At 35.9% G+C, this 15,303-nt stretch overlaps 1 protein-coding gene across 1 annotated transcript in view; it reads right to left on the reverse strand.

Moving 5' to 3' along the window:
* HNF4G (hepatocyte nuclear factor 4 gamma) overlaps positions 1–15,303 on the reverse strand; it is a 61,853-nt gene that overhangs the window by 34,312 nt on the left and 12,238 nt on the right. Inside the window, exon 2 of the mRNA XM_066179939.1 lies at positions 2,254–2,359. The gene's annotated coding sequence lies outside the window, so the exon portion shown is untranslated. The remainder of the gene's footprint in view (positions 1–2,253; positions 2,360–15,303) is intronic.

The raw sequence follows: 15,303 nt of genomic DNA on the forward strand, positions 1-15,303 counted from the left end.
TGCATCAGCCCCTTACCATCTTGGTGGCCCTCCACTGAACTTTTTTCAGTCAATCCATTTACTTCCTCACAGAAAGAAGGGGATGAGTGAGCAATGATGCACCATTTTAGATGTCATCTAACAAGTGCTGAATAAAAGGAAATAATAATTTCCCTGAGTGGTGCTACTACAGCCCAGGATGCTGTTGGCCCTCATCTCCTGGGATTCACTGCTGGGTCATGCTCTGCTTGCTGTCTACAAAGACTCTCTGGTTCTTCACAGCACAGTCTTTTCCCAGCTAGTCCTCTAATTCTCTCCCCAGCACAGGACTGTTCTCCAGTTGTTTCCCAGTATCACAATTCTCAATGAAATTTTTATTCTCCAAGAATCACAACAGCTTTCTAGCCTGCCCAGGCTAAATTACCAACATTAATAGCACTCCCTATTTTTCAGGTGTATACATAAATAAAATTATCATGGTGGACTTGGTTAGAAAAAATTGACTAAGCTGTCTCAAACATCTGTAATTAAGACACTGCCATGTCTGTTAATTTAGCCAAAATAAGAAGCCAGCCAATCACTTCTGGACTCATTTCCTACAGCCAGCAGAACTCACCTACACCTCCTGCTATCTGTCATTCATCTGACAGTGAATGGCATTTCTGCTTCCATCTACGCAAGAAGCAGAGCTAAAAGCTCCCATTACAGCTGGAATTAAGGAGCACTAATGGCTTGCCAGCCATGTTCAGGGCACAAAAATGCAGATCTTACTGAAGGAGATTAAAAGGAGTTGGTTTGCCCATCTCACGAAAGGGAAAAGTGAGAGGGAGTTTATTCTACAAATAAATCATGGGCTGTAAGCTACATAGGGGAAAAACATATTTAGACAATAAAACAATTCTGCCATAGGAACAAAGGCATAAATTTGAGGCTGGCAAGTGGAAAGCTTCTACACATGTCAGGGTTTTGGCACTGCAAAAAACTTCCTCCATTTGGGCAGCAGAGGCAAGGAGCCTAACTGGTTTTAAGACATGGAGAGAAATTTATGAAAGGTATTATATGGGTTGGTGAAGTCAGCCAAATTGGTGACTCAGGAAATCTCTTCTAGTCTTATTACGCTGAACATTTGCATCATGACTATTTTTTATAAGGTGGCCAGTGAAAAAAAAAAGTATATTATTTTAATTAAAAATTAAAGAAATATAAATGACAGAAAGTTAACCTTGTTGTGATAACCAATTAACAGAATTATGCTGTGATTAATCTGATGCATAATTAACAAGTGCTGTAAATGATGTTATCCATCTAATTTGCCCAGATTGGAATAGCATTATTCTTAGGCATGTTTAGCAATTTCTGTGGTAACATGCACTTGAATGAAGTGCTCTTTACTAATGTGTTCAAATTCACAAAGATGTTATTAGAATTGCAAATAAGATATACACCAGCATCATTTCCTCTGCCCATCATTTTCTCTTCTTTGGAACTATCCCTGACAGAAAATCAAATTGTAACAAGTCCAAAAGATGTTTGCACAAATTGAGCAAAAGTAGTGTTATTAAACATGAAAAATTTACAAAAAAATCATCATGATGAACCAAGTGGGACTGAATTCAAAACACAACCTGCTTCTGTGTTTTGAAGGAAGGAACAAGAATCATGGAGCTCACTGGGAGGCAGAGGAAAACACTCAAGGTAGAATTCACTTAACAAGTGGAAAAGGGAAGAATATTTTTTCAAGTGATGTATATTTAAGGCCCAGAACTGAAGAACGTCTGATCATTCAAAGTCTAATGAAATCAGAAGAAAAAAATCATCAGCTTTCAAGTATAAGGTTTTCATGGTCAATACATGTTGGAGTTGTGAAGTCCTTAATTAGCTGACTAAAGGTTACCAATTTAAAAAAAGAATGAAGTAACTAGTGGCTCACAGGTCTTCCAGCTTTTCCCTGAAGGTTATTGGAAAATCTGAACTGGAGAAAGTAGTAAGATATGATGAGGGAACAATTGCCTGATGAGAAGCACACACAGCCTTGGGTGGACAAAATAATGCTACCATTCACCAAAAATTTTGGAGGTGTGCATATCTTCCACCAACCTACCATGAGCTTCTCCAATTTCGTAGATATTTATGAGACTTTCAGGAGCACGTGATTTTCACAGCTCTAAAGGGCCATTGGTTTCTGAGTAAGAGGCATGTTGAAACAGGTCAGGTGATGCTACAGTCTCTAGCAAGCAAGGAGGTTAGTGAAGCATGCAGAAAAACTTTACTTACATTCAAAAAAGAGAACAACAAAGCACAGACACTTCAGTTCTTCATACACAGATGAGGAAAGGCTGATTTCCTAGGCTGTGTTTCCATCCTCCTTTCTAGGTAATACCTGCAGCCAAGAAAAGCAAAATAAATGCTAAGATACCTGCAATGCAAAACAACTATGTTCCTAAATAAAATTCTTATTTGGATTATAAAGGTTGAGAATACTGTGCTTTCATTCAAGGTATAAAGGCATTTCTGAAGATTAAAGAAAATGCTTAAGTCATCAGACAACATTGATGCCAGATTTTCTTCCACTTGTAAAGTAAAAAAAAACACAGAACTTATACAATGTCTTGAAATACTATCTGGAAGGATTACATATAGGGAATAGAAGACAAAATGGTTTTTAAGACTGCAGTTCTGTTGACATAGAAGCGTATGAATAAAAGATCCCCTGCTCTTTGGATGACTAATGTTTAGGTAAACTGGGCAAACTACATAGTAAAACAGGATTTGTAGTAGAAAAGCCTGAAAGAAAAACAATTTTAATTTGACTATGTGCACAGCATTTCAAGAAGACTGAAGGCATGAAAGAAACAAAGGGACGTTTTGTAGTAACCTTGAGAACTACTTTACAACTCTTGCAGCCTTTCTGACTTTTCTTGGGTGGAGTGAACTGCACTTTTAAATGCTAAGCTTTAGCTAGGCACACACTACCTATTTATTGCTTTATATATTTTTATTTCAATGTGCTTAATAATTCTATACATTCTTATGTATGTGTAGTCTGTACACTTATGAGCAACTCTTAAATCCAAAAAAAATATGCACTGGTCACTCATAAAGTTCTGAAACACAATTTGCTTTCTGCACCCCAAATATAACTTCATGCTCATAAGATCCAAATAAAAGCATGTCATTTTTAGCTTTTCGTATTTCAAAAATATCCACCTGCTTCAGCAGCATTCTTTGCTTTGCCTTTTACATTACTTGAAACCTTATGGGTAATACATCCTCCTTTCCCTTGGAAGAAAGTGACAACACAGAAAATCACTTCTAAACTAACTCCCCTTATTTAGATACAACAGGACTTTAGTCAAGAACAGAGAATCTTACAGTCTAAATTGTAAGTCTGCTGAGGTACTACATTCTTTATTGATTTTGTAAACTGCAGTGCATGCAAAAGAGAAAGCAGTAAAACTATTAGCCCATCAGTACTTTCTGTCCTCAGAAGTGATACTGTTACACCAGCATGCCAGATTGACTCTGGCATTATCATAAATTAGACTATTTTATTCACCAGTTAAACATGTATGTAATTAATTCTTATCTGTGTATTTTCATGTACAGCCCCTGGATCAGGAATACACCATTTGGCTAACAGTGGAGGAAAAAAAGCACTACTTGAAATGACACAGCCTCTCCTACTAGGATCGCTATAAAGGCACATAGAAATCATCAAGGGTTCTAAAGTGGGGATGATGCCTAGAAATGGATCTGTTCTTGAGGTCCCTCTCTGCCTCTCTCCCTACCCTCACTCATCTATGCAAGGTAAATTAGTCTCTTCATCATCCATGATGTGAAGCTGGAATCTCTACAGGAAGCACACACTTGTACCTGTTTTAGTTCTACATTTTCAGACCTCCCTTACACACCTAATTCTATAGTCATTAGTAGGGCAATAAAATGACATAAAATGAGCAAAGAGCAATAAAGCAATCATATTCCAGCATGTTTATTTAGTGTGTTCCTTAATGACAGAGACCTTCGCACCCACTGATACCTGGAGCTGCTACTAATTCTACTCTGTCTCAGACCCATGGTTATTATTACTCTCAGACTTATGCCCAATGTTTTAAAGCCTGCTTCACATGAACTGTGCCAAAATAGAAAAAAAAAACCAAAAACCTCACAGAAAGAAAAATCAGTTTTTAGGTGGAAAAGAAAGCTTTGCAAATTCAGCCCAAATCTGCTTGCATGTGACTTAGATACAATGAAAAATTTGCATGGGTGCACTGAGGTTGTGCTAAAACGTGAACATGTGCCTTAGCCTTTGAGTATACTGTCCAAACCAGCTGCAAACACCAAATGGTATTTGGTGGCTGCTGTTTTCGGGTTGTAGATACATGCTTAGTGGTAAGAAAGGTATTTAAAATCTAACTACATACTTGTGAATCTGATGGCAAATGAAACTTCTTTCTCCCCAAAATACTTAACAATCAGTCAAATTAATGTTGTACTAACTATAGCGTACCATGATTAGTGATTAACAATTAGTTCTACAACTCTTTCTGGGTCAATCCAAAATCTGTTGCATTGCTTGTTTTTCTCTCGGTCTCTCCATCTTTAGACTTTTCTAGAGATATTCACTCTTTGGGTTAGCCTTTTTGGTTTTACTGCAGATTTCAGCAGGGATTTGTTTCTCTACATTGAGCTCTGGGCATCTGTCATCATTCAAACTAGAATCAGATGCACAAATGTGGAAGCCTGGCCATAAAGTAGCAACTACTCAGAACACGTAAGTGATGTGACCCAGATAACATGTGACATGCTGCACTAATATGGTAAGCAAAACATACAACAGCTTGAGTTTGCACAAGCAAGTGCATCCAATATATAGAAAATGTACATAGATTGCCAAATTTCTACAAATAGCATGCACTACATAGAAAAGTTGGTCAAAAACTACTCAGGTAAAAGTTTTCCTTTTCATTTGAATTTTCAGGTGTCCAAACACTATCCCATTGTGCAAAAACCAGCTTGCTGAAATAAAAGCACACTAAAAAAGAGCTATGTATTGAATTATTTTAGGAAGCTAGGATCCAAAGTAAAGCACTATGATAAATCACATAATTTTGCTTAAAAGCAAGGGGCAACAAAACATGGACACATAGAGGAGAAAAAAAAGAAAAAAGAAATAATAATGGGAGTAAACTAAAACACAAAACAAAGCAGTGACTCTTTCAGGATGATTGAATCTTGCTTAATCCATATTTTACTCTCTACTACATAATTTTACACTCTTGACAAAGTCAGGCAGTAGGAAGAGGGTTGGAAAAACATATGTAGCTGTTTGTCAACTTTATGCCTCCCTAAATTTAGAAAACATTTCTGAATAAAAAAGCTAAAAATAAATCACAAAACAGTGTTGATAATGTGGTCTGAATTATTCAGCCATAAAAAATACAAAAACATTTTTAATATGTTTTAATAGAATTTTCATAACGTAAATAATGGCAACAAGATGACTGGCCACAAAAAAAAAAAAAAGTTATTTGTAGCTGAACTTACAGAGATGACCTTTTAAAAATACCTTACACTGCCTATATATACTGTGGCTTGTTTACCTACATGTCTTAACTATTCTAAAAACTCATAGTTAAAATGTAGCCAAAATGTACTTTACCTAATCTTAATAGCAAAACCTGGCACTGAGGTATTGGACAAGCAAATATAGTCACATTAATAGTTACAATTTTAGTATCCAAAATGAAAATCGATACTAATTTATCTGGATACTGTAAATTAACAAAATATATAGAAAAATTAATGTCTACAAATTTACATTACAGTTTTATCTTCAACATATATAGAGAGAGAAAGAGAGTGCTTTTGTGTACATAGGGAGTTAGAAGGTTATTCAAAAGCACATATCTAAATATGCACATATTTAGATAGGGTCCTGTTTCAATGCAATCCTATTATCTTTAAGGAAATGTGCTGATAAGTTAGAAGATGCAACACATGCATTTTCATAAATATAGCAGGTTTAAATATGGAATTTCTAAGAAGAAAACTTCCAGAATTTGGTAAATATTCTCCATATTAATTCTTTAGTCAATAGAGAAGCATCATCAAAAAGACCTGACAAGAATGGTAACTACTAGGCTAGGTCAAAATTCTGATTAATATATAAACTTTCTGAAAAAGCATCTACAGAACAATGACAGTGAAAAATTAAAAACAAGGGATCAAGCTAGTTGTCAAAATGAAGAAAATGTTACCTAATTGAATTATGAAAAATTTTTAATTAAAGTTTTAAAAGGTTATTTAAAACTTTAGCAAATTAGAAATTTACTATCTCTAAAAATAATTAATTGCAACACCAAAATCAGGTTCACATTTACATCAATTTCTTCTAATTCATTGCCTCTTCTCTACCCAATCGCATTTTAGGTCCAGAGCTGCAGTACAGTGCCTTCCACCTGCCCAACCAGCCAACAAGATTAACCTTTTTTCTCTTTGGGAACTTGTGACCAGTGAGGAGCAGAATGATTTAAAAGCTTTTTTACAACCTATGTATGAGATTAATCATGTCTCACAAGTCACTCAAGTCCCTGAAATTTTTCATTCTGCTACCCTTTCATGTCAGTCCTCTTGTTCCTTACTCTGTACAGTCTTATTGAGCTTTTATTTTCCTGAGTTAATGAACACAGACTTTTACCTCTCACTATGACAACTTCATTGCTGAAACCATTGTTCATCAGAAATATGTAAAAGAAAATGGTATTAATTCTATGAAAAATGTTAGTAGGTGAGAAAATCAAGCCACTGTTTTTGATTTTCCAACATATCTACATTAGGCTAAACAAATATGATCACACAATAAACTTTCAATATTTAACTTAATGTAGTCATAAAGTATACCATACAGTAACCAAATCCACACACAAAATGTCCAAGTTATTACAAAGCAGCATTACATCTCAAACAATAGCAACACGTGCTATCTCCCAGGCAATACTAAGGGACAAAGGATATAATTGCTTTAGTATTAAAAAAAATATGTATCATTCAGGACAATTTTTTCAAATAAGCTGATGAAGAAATCTATCTAGTACTCATAGTAAAAAGTAGGATAAAAAAAGACAAATTTGAACCCAGAAATAAACATAAACATAAGTCTAGAAATGGAGCTCATGTCAGTCTGAGGACAATCTTCAGATGACGGTCGGAAAACAAGTCTGATAGAAGATGATCAAATTTTAGTCAGACCAAGAAAATACTATTTTCAGGGGGTTTATGCCATAAAAAGGTAATTCTGTAATTGTTTTATGCCACAAAAATATTTACTAATTTGCTTATAGGCTCCCAATAATTTTAGTGGAAACAGTCTTTTAATTATAGGAAGGCATGGTATAGAAAACATTGAGCAAAGCAGTAGCTAGCCTTCAGAAAATTAACTGATGATGAGATGATGAGATGAAACAAACAGAAATGAGAAGAAACACTGAGATATTCCACTCTGCTGATGTTCTTTTCATAAAGAAGGTTCTGCCCCCACCAGTTCTAAACACTAAAGGTGGTACACAAAGACTGGAAGGTGGTACACATAGGACTGCTTACAACTCATCTTCTCAACAAAATATCAGTGGACAAACTGAGATAAGTATCAACAAAACATAAATCAGCAGAAGATCAAATATCTCCACAAAAAGGAGCTGTGGAGATTTTCAGAACTATTCAGGCACCTTAAGATGCAAATAGGCAGTTGGAGAATCCATGGTTCTTGATAATGGCTGACCTCACCCTGCTGGAACCAGCAAGCTGAAAAATATCCTCAATTGAAAGAATAAAAAAGGGAAGGAAGAACAGGATTGCTGGCATTCAGAAGAGGCTCAATAAGAGCAGATATCTAGTGCAGCAATTTCTCAAACCCAAAATTTCCTGCTACACACACACATACACAAACACACACAGAGCAACAATATTCATTGTATCACCATTCTCAAAAGGAAAGAGAACTAGAAACCACAACTGTTTGTGATGGTTTTGACCACTCTTTCTTTTTGCTGGCAGACAAGATGATCAGTTTACACACACCACATAAAATAGGTAGGATGTATTTTAATAGACATCTAATTGCAACTTTTGATGCATGAAAACCTGACCCTAGTCCTAAGTGTTCTGTAGACTAGTATGATGATAAGTTTGTATTTGCTAGAAATAAATACATTATAAATTCTAATTTAAATACCTCTAAATTAACTGAAAAAACATAAATAATTCTAAATATTACCAAGTATTAATTAAAACCATTCTTCCCCCAAAACTAGTTTCCATATATCTAAACTGCATGTGACTCTACTATCAGCCATATTCTGATATACTAAAGCAACATAGCCAGTAACAACTGAGAAAACACATTATACATAGCATTTACTTTGCCATGAAATTCTAGATGAGTTAATGATAGATAATGGCCTACAATTCATGTGTGACATATTTTAGCAAATCTCACTGATACAGCAATTCAAGCATGCTGCATCAAGGCTGCACTAAGTATAATCAAAAGGGCTTGCAGAAAAATCAGCAGAAATTACAAAATACTTAATGGAAAAGAAAGAGACATGCTCAGAAATCTCACAAATGCAGTGTTGTTTGATTGTTTTAACACATCTCTTTTATCAGGATTTCCAGTGCACAGTTTGTGGAGAAAAGAGCTGAAGCATCTGTTCTCATTAGTACCCTGCTCCTCACCCAAAGACCTGAAATAGTTACAAAATCCTATCCAGTATCACTGTGATGGCTGCCATCTTGACTGACACCAAGGTGAGGCACATCTTTGCAAACTTTCACAAGTGGTTTAACTCTTTTAACTTTTTAAGTGGTTTACCAAGTCCACATCCAATACCTAAAATGTGGGTACATGTTAGATGTACTCTGCAGCAGTGAGTCTGCAATAATAACAAACTTTGCAACCTTGTTAATCAATTCCTTTCAGTAAGTCCTCATGGATATATTGAAAAACAGAAGTCCTAGGAATATCTGTCTGTCTGGACAAATCTTTGTGTCAGTTTATTAGCAATTTCCTTTCAGTACAAAAGCTAACTTTAAGCCTAATCCTAGCCCTGCCCTTTGTTTTCTATTAAGCAATCATTAATCCAGGAAAAATCTTCCATCTTAACTCATGGTAGCTTTGTTTCCTTACATGCTTTTTTGTGGAAATTTGCCAAAAGTTTCTTGGAACATTAACTATACTGTGACAATGCTTAAAACCACAACCAGAAAGCACTGAAAGGTCCTGAGCCTGATACACTCCAGCTCTGCTACACATTGCATTGGGATGAGACCTGGAAGGGCTCCAGCAGCCTTGCTTCCCTCTCATTAACACTGTTGGCAGAAGAAGAGCTATGGTATTCACTTGCTTTCCCAAGGCAAGGCAATCAGAGACCAGGACACAGGGAGCACACACCACGAGAACGTTCACTGAGGCACACCTGTGTCAATAACACATCTCTATCCTTGCACCTAGTGATTCTCATGCAGTTTGCACTCTTGCTGCAACAATTATTTTTATCAGACTTTCTTTTTCACTGACCTCAGACAATAGTTCCACAGATTTCATCTGCAACCTTTTTTAGAAGTAAAAAAAAAAAATATTTTTAAATGTCATCATTTTTACCATTTTCCATGGTCCTTTGATTTACGGGACAGACACAGACTAGTGAGACAGACTAGTAAACACAAACTGCAAGAAGATAGCTGAAATAAAAATATCTTGAAATACCTTCCTAATTGTGAATAGCATGAAAGCAAAGCCAACTTCACCAGTATTATGTGTAAGAACTTAATGGGGAAAAGTTGAACCGGTGAGACCAAAAGCATTTAAAACAGAGCAAGAGGAATCCTGGTTCCCTGTCTCCTGCTGCCCTTCAGACAGCCGCCGTGCCACCACAGGAAATCACCTCACTGCTGTCACTCCAAAGGACCCCCCGTCACCTTGGGCTCTCAATGGCAGCTCACTCGCTGCAGCCACTGCCAGACAGACCAGTGATAGTAGACTTGCCTAAAATAAAAAAAAAATCTGCTCTATGATCAAACAGCCATGGAAGCTCACAAACAAAATATGCAGGAGCACATTCAGTAGAAATGTAGCTGATGACTAAGAAATTTCATCATTCATTTGCTGTGGAAGATTCCTTTTTAAATGGTGTATATTATTTAATTTTGGTGTTTTGGTGTGGTTTGGGAAAAACTAAAGCAAAGTGAAGTAAAAATACACATGCAAAAGTCCTAACAGATCCTAGAGAACTTGAAACATCTTTTCCTATTAAAAATATAAATAAAAATTCAGGCGGCACATAATCAGGAAGAAATTGGAGTAAGATTTTTCTTAAGAGATCTGGCAAAACTAGACCATTTCCACAAGAAAATATAGCCATATTGCCTAAAGCATAAACTTTAATATTATTTAGTTTTCTCAACTGTATCTTCATTTACCTAGTGGAAATACAAATTTGTGTAACTGTGCAAATAGATGCAGAGATCTTCTGTGTAATCATATTGCCTGATTATATTCTTTTTATTAATAAAGCCCAAATATAACAATTATCTAAAGCTGAAATACTGATTTGACTTGATATTACCTCTTCATCCTCTTCAACAAAAAATCCATAGGAACAAGATAAATGTCTTTGCCCTTCTGCTACCGTTTCAGTGTAAATCTAAAGATTCAGGACTGTTTAGAATCAGGTTTTTTATAAACTGCATGGAGTTTGAAACAATGTAGTTAATTCACACACATAGAGACGGATCCTCATCAAAAATTTTATCTTTGGAAGCATTGGCCACTTCTCAATAGCAAAAAATGTAGTTTTACTAGAGACTGAACCAGTTCAACCTACCTTATTAGCAAGAGCTCCCCTATGAAAAATGTGCATCCAAATCTAACATCAACATGCAATTTTTTGCAGGATCAGACATTATTTTCACCAGAAGAAAATACCTGCAAGAATGTGTGCAACAGTGCCCTCTGGTGAGAATGTGCCTGAGAATGTGCATGACTTGTAAGGGGAAAGCGATTTTAGTGACAGGGCTAGTAAGGAATCAGATGATTTTCCAAACTGAATTATGGTATCACTTTTCAAAACTAGAAATGAAGAAGTTAGGTGTTTTGAGATTGCATTTAATTTGTATTCATTTTAAATTAAAAACATTTATGTGCATTTTTAAAAACACAACCTTGTATGACGAAAGAGACAGTAGCCTTGACTAGGTGAAGATTTATGAGTGCCATAGATAGCACAGCTACTTTTATGGCTGAGAATGCAATAGATCCTAAGCAAACATTGATAAGTCCTCTATTCTTCTGAGAAGTATCCACCCACCAAGTGTCCTGACATTGGAAAGTCCCACAGGTTTGATAATAAAGAACAGCTAACTGTAGAAAACAATTTTGTCAACTTAGTTGAAGACATTCAGCAAATGTTTTGTGGGCAAGGGCTGCATCTTCTTTCACTATTGAACAATGACCACCGTATTTTCAATCCTATTGAAATGTGACACTTCTTATGAAATATGTAATGTAATATATATATTCACCCCATAAAATACATGTATGTACATGTATATATGCATATGTATACATATACATAGAAAATAAGATAAAATATTGGACACGCTGGTCATTGAACCAAGGAGGAACACTCTACTTTCAAAAGCTTTAACTGTGACACACAACAGAAGATACTTCATAAAAAATAGTTGATACAGAATCATGTTGGTGGTCAATGCCTGGAAATAACCATTCTGGTCTAAGTTATTATCTGCTATTTGTGATTAAATCAAGAGTAGGTTTACTCAGACTGTCATGGTTCTTCACCAGTACCTCCCAATGATCCTATCTGCTGTCTTTGAAACTACCATGGCAATTAATTTCAGCCTCAATGCAACCGGAACTGAAACAGTGTTCACTTTTGCTTCATCAAATAAACCTGAACTACAAGAAGATGCTATGGCTTCTTTTGTTGCCAAATGAGAGTGTTAATAAAAACAAGACCTCCTTCCAGGCACATTTGAGTTTTAATGCTAACTGCTAATTTGGCTAAAATATACTTCTTGATCTTAACTGATTTCCAAATTAAATACAAACAGCTGAGATTTTATCATTCACACAAATTACTGTTGCTAGACTATGATTACTGTAAATAGTAATTATTTGCTGTAATAGCAACACCTAGAAATCCTTTGTGTTAATCTGAGTCTTCTCTCAGCCATTTAATAATTCGAATGACCAGGAAGGCAAGAAGACTTAGAGAAGGTACTAGAGCTATTTGTAACTATGGTGTTTATGTTGCATAAGAATGGGAATATGAAACTAATGAAAGTATTACTCTAGTCAGCTTCTCCATCTCGTAGGACAGTCCTTCTTCTCACTCATATCAAGCATGTCTCATCACCCTCTTGCTCTAACTTTGGTGACTAATTAACTTCATTGTTTTTATGGAAGGAACTTGGCAGTCCCAGTTAGCTGTTTAACAAATAACCAGATGTCCCCAAAGGACTCAAACGAGTCACTTACAGCCAAGTTCCATTGAGTCAGGTATAAACATCAAACAAAAACCCACCTCAGCAGGTGGCAGCAAAAAGTGAGGGGGGAATAAAATTGGTAAAATGTCATCATCAAATAAAAGATTTCAGTTTACATTATTTCAATGTTTGGTCTATTTATTATAGGGACGTCAGATATTGAAGGTCTGGATTATAGTGTATTGTTTTTTAAGTGTATGTATTACCCTCGTCTTCTACACTTATTTAACACCTCCTAACGTCCAGCTCTTAACTTTCTCAAAACAGAGGCACTAGCACTTTCAAAGGTTTCCAAGCTAATTAGTTTTACACACACAGGCGCACACACACACAGGTGCACACACACACACACACACAAATGCAAAAAAAAAAAAAGTGTGGAATGTTGAAAAAACAACAAATTCAAATATTTTCAAAAAGTTAAAAGTTCTTCTTCCTTTGCAAATTATCACCCTGAAAAAAAAAAAAAAAAAAAAAAAAAAAAAGAGGATGCAGTTTGGAACAGTTTCGGAAACTGTTTTCCAAAATCTAACATGACTTTGACAGAAAATTCCACTTGTGGAAAATTAAGCCAATTTGTTTTGGCAAATAAAAAAGGGCTGTGTAAGTCAGGTCTGCAGCAGAAATATTCACTTTCCTGATCATGCTTTAGCAAGTGTTAAAGACCCTAGAGCAAAGACTACCTTATTACTGTGATAGAAAATGGCATTTGGCCTTGTGAAGACAACGAGCATGACAGTAATATATGAAAAAACACAGCAATGATGGAGATCAGTTTGGGGTCTGCTCTGAACCTCAGATATAGGGTAAGTTAGAAGTCAGCAAATTAAACTACTCACTTATAAACTGTCCCATGATGTATTTTTGTGTAGCTCTATAAATGCCTCAATTAAGGCAACTAACAGCATAAGACTATCCAGTAGCAAAACAAAAGAGTGAAACTACAGTGTAAACTGTCACCTTTGCTTGTGCAGGAGAAGTAAGAGCTCGATGCAGCCACATTACACAAGCATTCCTCACTAGTGAAGTAATTGGTAGCTGAAAGTGCTTGGATGAGAACATGGCTATTTTGTGCCAGTGATAATTTTGGTAGAGTGAAAAATAATTATCCCGAGTAGCTGCAAGCAATACTCCATATAAATCTAGTGGAAGTAACAGAAATTGAAAAGCAAATAAACAAATATAAGAGTCCATATTTCTGCAGAAAAACTCAGCAAACTGGCAAAACCTGACAAAGATGTTGCAGTCCTTGCTAGTTCAGAGTCAATGAGATTTGACTGCAATGGATTTTTTTTCTCCAGGTACTAAAATCAAGAACATAAAAAAAGTCAGAAACACCGTCCCTCCTAGGGCTTAGCCCTGGCTTGTTACTCTCACTACAAAGCTCCACATTCCTAGGGTGCAGCGAATTCCTGTGTGTGCCACCAAGGCTTGTGATGGCTGCTTTCTCTTGGAGCCTTTGTAAAACAGTTAAAAGAAGCTTTCCTGAAATTACCTCCTTATTAATCAAAAGCAAAATAATTCTCTCTCTTACAGCCACATGAGAGAGTAGAGGATAGTTGTTCGGAAATTGGAGAGCCCTGTTAGCACTCCAGGCTTTTATAAATCCCAATCAGCACATCTTTGTCAGTACGGCAGCATGATGGCATCAAGCCGACTTTATTATTCTGTTCACAAAGGTGTATTTCCCACGTCTTAGACCAGTCACAACTTGCCTCAGTGTTTCCAAAGGAAATAAAATAAATAGACTATTATTTTAGCTTTTAAAACAAAACAGAAAAACAACGGGCAGAACACACAGATTTTCCTATGTATTTCAAAATCTCAGGGTGCTCTGACAGCAACGTTGCATAGTAAATAAAGTAAGAAGAAATCCATTCTAATCGATCTATTTCTTAGTCCTTTAGATGCATTACATTGACAGAAGACGGACTCTAGTTTGCTTTCTCTGGGATCACACACACAGTAAAACACAGTTACAAGAAAAAGCAGGATGAATGTTTTTGTTGTTGTTTCTTTCAAGTTTTTATAGTGCCTAGGTTTTCCATCTCAACTGCTCTCGTTCAAAGTAAATCTAGTTCAGGAAAAAAAATCCCCACCTCATTTCCCTGAGAACCTAGTTATTTTTATCTACCTCAACAACCAAGCTACTCTACCTTGTCATTTCAATTTTCACAAATTTTCTCTTTGTGTATTCGTTCTATGATTCACTGAAATCTCATCTCTTCAGCCCACTGCCATAAACTACTGTCCGGAACAAAGCTCTCTCTCAAATTCAATCTCAAACAAAATGAAAAAGAAAAAAAAATCAGAAATGAGAAAGTGGACCACAACCAATCCTATGGGCCCCATTCTCACAAGGTCTCTGAGTTATTTTGCTTCATCAAGTAAACCTGAACTACGGGCAAGTGCTATTGCTTCTTTTGTTGCCAAATGAGAAAGTGTTAATAAAAACAAGACCTCCTTCCAGGCACATCAGAGCGTCAATGTTAATTGCTTATTTGGCTAAAATACATTTCTTGATCTTAAGTGATTTCTAGATGAAAAACAAACAACTGAAATTTTATCATTCAAATAAATGGGGACACAGACTGTCACACATTTAGTGGAATTCCTGCTGCTAAATTATGATTACTGTAAATAGCAATTATTTGCTGTAATAGCAACACCTAGAAATCCTTTGTGCTCATCTGAGTTTTCTCTCAGCCATTTAACAGTTTGAATGACCAGGAAGGCAAGAAAAACCTTTATGTTTAC

This window comes from Chamaea fasciata, unplaced genomic scaffold (genome assembly GCF_029207755.1).
Source record: "Chamaea fasciata isolate MVZ Bird 193981 ecotype frontalis unplaced genomic scaffold, bChaFas1.0.hap1 SCAF_1, whole genome shotgun sequence".
NCBI lineage: Eukaryota > Metazoa > Chordata > Aves > Passeriformes > Sylviidae > Chamaea > Chamaea fasciata.